The sequence below is a fragment of the Panthera tigris genome, chromosome D3, assembly GCF_018350195.1.
Source record: "Panthera tigris isolate Pti1 chromosome D3, P.tigris_Pti1_mat1.1, whole genome shotgun sequence".
NCBI classification, from domain to species: domain Eukaryota; kingdom Metazoa; phylum Chordata; class Mammalia; order Carnivora; family Felidae; genus Panthera; species Panthera tigris.
Genome location: NC_056671.1, coordinates 92,941,391 through 92,951,317, shown reverse-complemented (window position 1 = coordinate 92,951,317; position 9,927 = coordinate 92,941,391). Strand labels below are relative to the sequence as shown.

Here is a 9,927-nt window from a genome sequence, read left to right as displayed (position 1 = left end):
TCCAGCGCCCCTGTCTTCTGTCCATGCGGGAGACGGCTTGTGACCTGGGGTCGGGCAACCCCCGGAATGTATCCAGATGCTTGTATCTGCGCATCGTCTCTGTATTTCTGCGAGAGATTCACCAGCTTCCCTCACAACCCATGACAGAGCACATGACTCGGCTCAGTTCAGTTTTTAGTTGGCTCTAAATAAAGGTTTATTTTAAAACAGGTTTAGATTTATAGAAAGACCGCAAAGATAGTACAGATCATTCTCCACATGCCCTACGTCTAGTTTCCGTGACGTTTTACGTCGGTACAGTATGTTTGCTACAATTAATGAGACCGGCAATGCGTTATGACACCCGAAGGCCCGTACTTTACTCAGGCCCCTGGTTTTCTCCGCTGTTCTTGTTCGGCCCCAGGACCCGTGAGACCTTAGCCCTCAGGAGGCTGCAGGTCGTGTCCTTCCTTCGTCCCAGGACCTGAGTACCAGCAGCTCAAGACCACGTCTATGTTTTCAAATAACATCCAGTGATGTGGATTACATTAGCCAAGTCAGATCAGACCATGATCCTGCCAGCACAGACACGCCGGGATTCACACGGCTTTGCTGTTTGTACTCAGAGGACCATCCCCCAGAGATGGGCGGCTTATGCAGTCACAGGCGTGCCTCGTTCCTTCTCACACAGGAACCCAGCAGCGCCCGGCCTCGGCCTTGTTATGTGGCTGGCTCAGAGAATTCTTCCATTTCAGTTTCCTCTCCTTTATAAAGGAGAGTCCTCCTCTGTTCCTGTATGAGAAAACAACGGTGTGCAAGTCTGGGTTCCGGGCCCGAGTTCAAATCCTACTGTGCACGGGCCTCTAAGCGCCAGACCTCTGTGCTGATGTCTCGGGAGGACGTCGGCGTGACTGGGTGTTGGGGAGACCCCAGGGAGCACTGGCCGGCCCACGGTTGCCGGTGCAATCAGCATGCTGGTGTCCAGAGAGCCTCGCTCTGAGCCTGGCTTAAATATGCATGTTTCGGGGAGCCTGGGTGGCTCAGTCAGTTAAGCGTCTGATTCTTGATTTCCGCTCAGGTTATGGTCTCACAGTTCTTGAGTTCGAGTCCCGCATCAGGGTCTGCATGGACAGTGAGGAGGCTCCTTGGGATTCTCTGTCTCCCTCTCTCTCTACCCCTCCCCTGCTCCCACAGGCTGTCTCTCTCTCTCTCAAAATACATGAATAAACTTTAAACAATTGTTTTCAGTAAAATAAATAAATAAATACACGCGTTTCATCACAGAACCTCATGTTTGTCAGAATGGACAGATAATTGGACACTTCATTATTTAAGCTGGTGGCCCTGGGCCAGGTGGGTGGTCACCCCCAGAAATCACCCCGGCTGAAGGAAGCTCGAAAGTGGTGGCAGGTAGTGGAGACGGTGTCGGGAGGGACAGCGAGGGCACCTGCCCTGCGCTGGGGGCGGGCGTTTTGGACGCGGCTGATGAGTCACGCTGTTCTTTCTTAGGGTTTATCCAGTCACCATAACTCACAAAACAACACCCCTTTGGGCAGAAATTTTTCTCAGTAATGGGAACTCGAGCATAGGGAGCAGCACGTCCTAAACGGTGACACCACTGGAAGTGCTTCTGGCTTCATGCAGCTGTCGGATCTTGTTTCTGTTTCTTTCTTTTTTGTTAAATTTTTTTTTTAACATTTATTTATTTTTGAGGCAGAGAGACACAGAGAATGAACAGGGGAGGGTCAGAGAGAGAGGGAGACACAGAATCTGAAACGGGCTCCAGGCTCTGAGCGGTCAGCACAGAGCCCGACGCGGGGCTCGGACTCACGGACCGTGAGATCACGACCTGAGCTGAAGTCGGACACTTAACCGACCGAGCCACCCAGGCGCCCCTCGTTTCTGTTTCTTACAGACCGAATGGATTCAGCATAAAAAGTCATCTATTTGGAGGGACCCTGCCATCGGTGTCATTCTGGGAAGCCGAGTGAGGCACGACAATTGTGAGGCGTACGTGTAACGCTGGCGTCCTAACAGTTTCAGCCGCTGTTTTCAGGTGCCTGCACTGCTTCTGTTCTGTCCTGCTTTCTACGCTGTTCCACGACAGGAAGTCAGAAGAAAATGGGCCTGAAGACCACGTTTGGCTTATATGCTGCGGAGAGGACTCCTCAGTCTGGACATTTATTCAGATTTTCAGGTAAGAGCCAGGCCCTGTGCCTTTCTGTCTCCTAAGAGTCACAGTTGATATTAAAAACTACTTGACAGCATAGGAAATGTTTGATTACCCATTTTTACCAAACGGTCGCATTTTCCATAAGATGGAGGTTTTTGTGGGGTCAGGCTGGATTCCTGTTGGAAGACGGTGTTTTTCACAGAGAGACAAGCCGTTGGTACAGATGGGCGCCTTTGCAGTTTCCAAGTCGTGAAGCCTGGGGCCCCTGCTGGTTGGCACAAAGTTGCCAGGTGCCTGCTTACTACTCTGCTCTTGCTCCCGGGAAGCCCTCAGGCCGGGAGAGCCACGGCGCCCATTCTGCTAACCCCACCTCGGCTTGGCACCTGCCTGTACTGTCGGCAAGTACAAAATGCGCACGCAAAGGAAACAACAAAACGGAACGGGGGAGGATGAACGTGAGGCGAGCATTTGTGTTTGAACCGAGCTGCTGCCCAGAGACAGGGGCGAGATGCACGTGGGAGGGGGCAGAGACCCGGGCAGCCCCCCCCCCCCCCCCCCACCGCAGAGTCACAGCTGCCGGTGGCAGGCTTTCCTGCAGAAATCGCTGTGCCGTAGGAAGCAGGGAGTGAGGCGGCCGACGGGTTGCGCCCCGAGAACACTGGCCCCGTCGCCTGCAGCCGGGGTGCAAGCCCAAATGTCACAGAGCAGGTGCACGCTAAGTACAGGTATGCAGATGCTGGTAAAGGGAAAGCAACAGTCCCGCGTGAGGATGAAAACCGGCGCACATCAGGCCTCAGGGCCGCAGTGCGGACGGCCGGGCGGAAATCCCACGTCCTCGGTGTCTTGTCTACAGGACAGCTGCTGTCCCGCTCCAGGCGCTGGCCGCTGTGTGGCAGCAGGCCCGAATTCTCCAGGACTCGTCATTTTTTAAAATGTTTATTTATCTATTTTTGAGAAAGAGACAGACCACGAGCAGGGGAGGGGCAGAGAGAGAAGGAGACACAGAATCCCAAGGGGGCTTCAGGCTCTGAGCCGTCAGCACAGAGTCCGACGCGGGGCTCGAACCGTGAGATCATGACCTGAGCCGAAGTCAGACGTTCAACTGACTGAGCCACCCAGGCACCCCTAGAAGTCACTTATTTTTGACAGCTGAGTGCAGTGATGGTTACACAGTATCTAGAATTTGTCTCAATAAAGCAAGTGCTCTGGACAGACCATCAATTACAGTAAGAATAGTACACTGTGATCATGATGGAAGCGGATACAATGTAACTTTAATAAATGGAAACACACTTTCTACTTTGGCTGTTTGTTCATTCCAGGACGAAAACACCTATGAAATTTCGGAGTTTCTAATTTAGAAAATCTTAAATAGGGAGAGAACTGTTTGGACAAGCCTGGCTAACGGTTTTCAAAAACTCATTAGTCCTGTAAAATTCCAATTTAGCGTCTCAAATTTGCAAGGCTTCCAGCGTGCTTACCAATAATGCCTTTTCTTTTCAAGTTATCCTCACCTCATCTGCAGTTCCCCGTATCAAGCCGAACACAGAGTTGTGACTGCAGGGAGAGCCCTCAGCATTCCGTCCGTGAGCGCTGCTGAGGCACGAGGAGAGGCAGAAAATGGCGAAGTTCTGGCGCAGAGCGGCTTTCTTCCTCGTTTGCCCCAACGTCAAGTTCCGAGAATCCTCCTGCATATACGGCACTAATTTCAGTTCATCAACACCTTGGCTTCGACACAGACGACTTGCCCACGAAGGGGAGAGCCAGAACACGGGGCGCTGCTCTCGGGGACACGAATGGATCCTGCAGGCCACGACCCTCCGGGGGGCCGCCTGTCCTCCACACCTCCCAGCTCAGCACAGCTCTGGCCCCCGGTGTTGGGCTTTGTCACCGGCAGCGGGCCTGAGAGCCCCTCTGCCGTGTAGACCAAGAGTGCTGGGGCCAGACAGCAGATGCGGAGGAGGAGGGGTGGGCCGCAGGTGACACTGCAGTGGGACGGGGAGGGCAGCGCGGTGTGATTACTGCACACGGTGGCCAAGCTGGACAGGGCCGAGCCCCCAGATGACTCCCGGGGAGACCCCTGCACGGACTCTGTCCCATTAGGGCCGCTTCTAACCAGCGGCTTCTATCTGCTTTCACTGACGGAGCTCAGGGGCGGCCCCTGTGCCCTGTCCCCGCATCATCAGACTTAACTCCCATGGAAAACTCCAACATTCCCTTTTGCAAGGTTGAGCTTTACCTCCAATGTCCAGATGTGTGGGTCCCCGGGTCTTCGGGGCACCGTCCCCCACACCTGCCATGCTCTCTTAGCTGGTCACGACACAAGCTGCTAGGAAAACAGATCATCCATTGTGCCTGGACTGGTGCAGTACCCCAACCAATGCTTTCAGAAGGTAGCCGCGTCACAAAGCTCATTCGTTCTCTGCTCATAAATAGTCGGCAGCCCCTCTTCAGGAGGGGTGGGTCTTGTTTTGTTTCATTTTTAATTTTTAACGTTTTTATTTTTGTGAGAGGCAGAACGAGTAGGGGAGGGGGGCAGAGAGAAAGAGGGAGACACAGAATCATCGGAAGCAGGCTCCAGGCTCTGAGCTGTCAGCACAGAGCCAGACGTGGGGCTCAAACCCACGAACCGTGAGATCGTGACCTGAACCGAAGTCGGATGCTCAACCGACTGAGCCCCCGGGCGCCCCAGGAGAGGTGGGTCTTAAACACATGAGTGAGCCCCCCCCGGGGAAGAGCTGGGGGAGGCGTTCTGGACAGAGGGAGCTTGCGAGTGACAGCTGTTCCCCTGCTGGGTGGGCCGCAGACACGAGCTCAGGGAAGCATTGTGAGGTGGTTTCTAACCCCCACTGCACAGGGCCTAAAACTAAGCCCCGGAAAGCATGGGCCGTGGCCACGGTCAGAGCAACGAGCGGGAGCACAGGTCTCTCTGGTCTGACGGGGGTGACACAGCCTCCCCTAACCTGCGAGGGTAGCAGAGAGCGTACTCTGGAAGATTCCACCAGCAGATGTCAGGGACAACTCAGGCAGGGTACCCGGCTCGGCTGTCTCTCATACACCCCCAGTTTTCTCGGCCCCTTCTGGCAAGCGGTGGCTGAGGAACACGGGGCTAGTCCAGGGGACCGAAGCGGGAGTCTGCTCCGTGCAGTCTGCGGAAAAGCTTTCACTTTTCTGACAGAGAGATGGGCTGTTGGCTTCAGGCCACGTGCCCCTGCCCTTCTTTCGTCTGAGTGGAGCATGAAGCCACGACCTGGGACAGTAGCAGCCACCTTGAGGTCATAAGGGGGCCGCACGAGGACAGACTACGGCGGCCTTTGGTGGCACGGAATGGACCCCAGCAACTCCCGAACTCTGGGCTTTGGGTTATTCGGGACAAATAAACTTCCACTGAACTATTAGGTGGATTTTCTGTTAGCTGCCACCAAGTGCAAGGGCACGGGGCTGGGTGCCTTGGGTGGTGATGAAGGTAGGCTTCCCAGGTTCAATCCCGTCCTCTAGCGGCATTCACAGCTGCCCGGTCCCTCTCTGCTTAGCACAGCTCCAAGCCCAGCCACACTGCACCTGCTAGAAATACCGAATCCCTACTGAGCCAGAATCTGCACCTCAACAGGGTCTCCAGGCAGTCTGGAGGTTACCAATTTGCAAAGCTGAGGAAGTGCTCAATGCCCAACACCCCCGCCTGGTCAGGAGGCAGGCTGGCCAGTCTGGCAATGAAAGACAGTCTCTGCTCTGGTCGCTACATCAGCGGTACACGGATCATCCAGGAGCCCCAAACCTCAAGCCCTACCCCGAGCCTCGGAGGTGGGCCCAGGAATCTGGGTGTGAGGCACATAGCTGCAGAAATGCTGCTAGGCTCAAGAGAACCTGCTGGAAAGGGGGCAGGAGGTGTGCGGTGTGCAGGGTGAAGTGACATGACCTTGTGCAGTCTTAACACAAGGATGTCTCCTAGCTAAGCAAGGTTTCCTGAGTACAGGTACTCAACTTCACTGAAATTTCTATTCCTTCCAAGAGTACAGGAACCATCTCTCATCTGTCCATCCATCCATCCATCCTCCACCTGTGTCATCTATCCATCCACCCATTCATTCCTCTGTCATCCATCCATCCATCTATCCATCCATCCATTCCTGTCATCCATCCATCCATCCATCCATTTCTCCAACTGTCATCCATCCATCCATCCATTTTTCCATCATCCATCCATCCACTCCTGTCATCCATCCATCCATTCCTCCGTCATCCATCCATCTATCCATCCACCCATTCATTCCTCTGTCATCCATCCATCCATCCATCCATCCATTCCTCCAACTGTCATCCATCCATCCATCTATCCATTCATCCATCCATCCATTCCTCCCTCATCCATCCATCTATCCATCCATCCACTCCTGTCATCCATCCATCCATCCATCCATCCATTCCTCCAACTGTCATCCATCCATCCATCCATTTTTCCATCATCCATCCATCCATTCCTCCGTCATCCATCCATCTATCCATCCACCCATTCATTCCTCTGTCATCCATCCATCCGTCCATCCACTCCTGTCATCCATCCATCCATCCCTCCAACTGTCATCCATCCATCTATCCATCCATTCCTCTGCCATCCATCCATCCATCCATTCCTCCATCATCCATCCATCCATCCATTCCTCCATCATCCATTTATCCATCCATCCATCTCTCCATCCATCCATCCATTCCTCCAACTGTCATCCATCCATCCATCCATCCATCCATTTTTCCATCATCCATCCATCCACTCCTGTCATCCATCCATTCCTCCGTCATCCATCCATCTATCCATCCACCCATTCATTCCTCTGCCATCCATCCATCCATCCATCCATTCCTGTCATCCATCCATCCATCCCTCCAACTGTCATCCATCCATCTATCCACCCATTCCTCTGTCATCCATCCATCTATCCATCCATTCCTCCAACTGTCATCCATCCATCCATCCATCCATCCATCCATCCACCTATCCATCCATTCCTCCATCATCCATCCATCCATCCATCCATTCCTCCATCATCCATTTATCCATCCATCCACTCCTGTCATCCATCCGTCCATCCAATCCATTCGTTCCTCCAACTGTCATCCATCCATCCATCCATCCATCCATCTCTTCATCCATCCATCCATTCCTCCAAATGTCATCCATCCATCCATCTATCCATTCATCCATCCATCCATTCCTCCCTCATCCATCCATCTATCCATCCATCCACTCCTGTCATCCATCCATCCATCCATCCATCCATTCCTCCATCATCCATTTATCCATCCATCCACTCCTGTCATCCATACGCCCATCCAATCCATCCATTCCTCCAAATGTCATCCATCCATCCATCTATCCATTCATCCATCCATCCATTCCTCCCTCATCCATCCATCTATCCATCCATCCACTCCTGTCATCCATCCATCCATCCATCCATTCCTCCATCATCCATTTATCCATCCATCCACTCCTGTCATCCATACGCCCATCCAATCCATTCGTTCCTCCAACTGTCATCCATCCATCCATCCATCCATCCATCCATCTATCCATCCATCCATCTATTCCTCCATCATCCATCCATCTATCCATCCATCCACTCCTGTCATCCATCCATCCGTTCCTCCGTCATCCATCCATCCACCTATCCATCCATCTTCAATCAGTCATCTTGGAGAGATGAAGTCTAGAATGTTACAGAAGGATGGAACAAATGTCTTTGCTCATATTTATCAACCTCAAGTCTCCCTGGTACAGACTTCTGTTGCTTGAAGCCCTCTCTCTCTACTGTGGGGTGGTGTATGAAACTTGCCCTTACGCTTTAGGTTATTCTGATTGGTGAGCAGAGCTTACCAGTCTGGCTCATCAATGAGCGGACACTCGAGATTCAGCTCTCCCGTTACAGATTTTCTGCCCCTGGAAAGCTGCAAGTGCTCAGACAGTGGAGCCTACCCTCTGGTGACAGGACTGTTCCTGGAGCACAGAGCAGGAACCTAAGAGTGGTGTGTTTGCAATAAAAGGGGGGACGTAACTGGGTAACGTGTGGGATGAAGCAGTGTTGATTCTCACCTCCTAAAACAGCACTCAGGCAGCCCAGGGCCTGGGGATGCGGCAGGAAGCTGGTGGCTGCCGGGTGAGGCACGGGGACACACCGTCTCCCACTACACTGGCAGAGAAGGGCCATAGGGACAGTGTGCCAGCCTGAGGCCATCCCTCTGTCTGGACCATCCTGGCAGCCACCAGCAGGCCTGTGGGAACGAGTCAGCTGTCCTTGTATCTACCTGTGCGACATGATTTGGCTGCAGCGGAGAGGGCTGGGTGTGCAACCCCACCGGCCGGGACAACTGTGCGTAGGGACCAGGGCACATGTGGCCGTGGGCAAGCCTGTCTGGGCCCACAGAACTTCTAGGCAGCTGACATCCTGCGAGCTCAAGGCCATCATCCCCACGACCCCGTGTCCTGAGATCCTGAACTCTGGTGCCCTGGCCACATCTGTGCTCCTTCCATGGGGATGCACAGGGATGCCCTCGGCTCTCCCGCCTCCAGGACGTATGTCCCGGTCCACATGTGCAGATACACACATACACATGTCACTTCAAAGAAACAACACCAGGGTGCCTGGGAGGCTCAGTCGGTTGAAAGTCCGACTTTGGCTCAGGTTGTGATCTCATGGTTTGGGAGTTTGAGGCCCGTGTCGGGCTGTGTGTCAGTGTGGACCCCGCTTTGGATCCTCTGTCCCTTACCACCCCCGCCACCTCCCCCCCACCCCACCAAATAAGTATATAAAAAAAAAAGGAAAAGAAAGAATGCCAATGGTTTGGGTGGGCAATTCCCTGAGAAGCCCACGTGCATGCCAGGGACCACAGAGTCCCAACTCGCCCCTGCAGCCAGCCCGGTGGAGGGGACAGCCAGCCAGAGACCAAAGGTGCCACCAGAGCCGGGGGGCACCCCCATTCCTTGCCTGTTTGGGCACTCGAACGCTGGAGAGCTGGTTTTAGACCAGGTTTGATTGTTAACTTTGGAAAGCATTTTATATGTTCAGAAGGGTGAGAATGTTTCGATATTGTTTTCACATTTCTAGAGGAAACTAACTCTAGCTTGAAAATCAAAGGTGACAGTGGGGAAGGGAAGTTCACCATCAACAGCTCAGAAGAGCCCACGGCGAAACGGATGGTTTCTACACAGTTGTTCAACGGTTGGCCTCATCCTGAAACGCAAGACGACTGGCTGTACTCACATTAGTGAATTAAACATTCCAGAACTACCTCTAAACCATTAAACATTCTGCTAATGGAATCCCAATACATCAAAGGAAAAGCTCCAATCTTTTTAATTACAAAAGTAGAGAAAACACATAATTGCAACTGAATATGCTATTTTTAAATGCATGTGAAATATTGAATATTTTCTAATAAAACAATCGAGCTAGCCTTGCAAGCATATTCCAACTGCTTTATCTGTGCCGACAAAGTTTAGAAAAAACTCGCATTTCCTTACCTCGGGGAGTATGCATTAATAAAATAATTAAGCTCAGCATTATTTTCTGCTCAAAAAGCCTTACTTGTTATTCTGGACAAACAGATATTCCCTGAGCTGAATTAACTGCCCTACTTAGAAAGTTCTTACTTTGAGGGGTCACTCTCTCAGGCACACACAGCTTATCGACAAAGTAGATGTCCCTACTACATACTGAAGTACAGATCAAAACTATTTAGTTTTCATCACAGATCTGCAAGGGCAAGACTGGGGTTTAAGA

At 52.4% G+C, this 9,927-nt stretch overlaps 1 long non-coding RNA gene across 1 annotated transcript; it reads right to left on the bottom strand.

Moving 5' to 3' along the window:
- Positions 1 to 3,757: 3,757 nt before the first annotated feature.
- LOC122232753 lies at positions 3,758 to 9,395 on the bottom strand. Its single transcript, XR_006210148.1, has 3 exons — positions 9,308 to 9,395; positions 4,392 to 4,478; positions 3,758 to 3,840 (listed from the first exon to the last, which is right to left on the bottom strand). It is a non-coding gene; the product is annotated as an uncharacterized LOC122232753 (long non-coding RNA).
- Between the last annotated feature and the right edge of the window lie 532 nt (positions 9,396 to 9,927).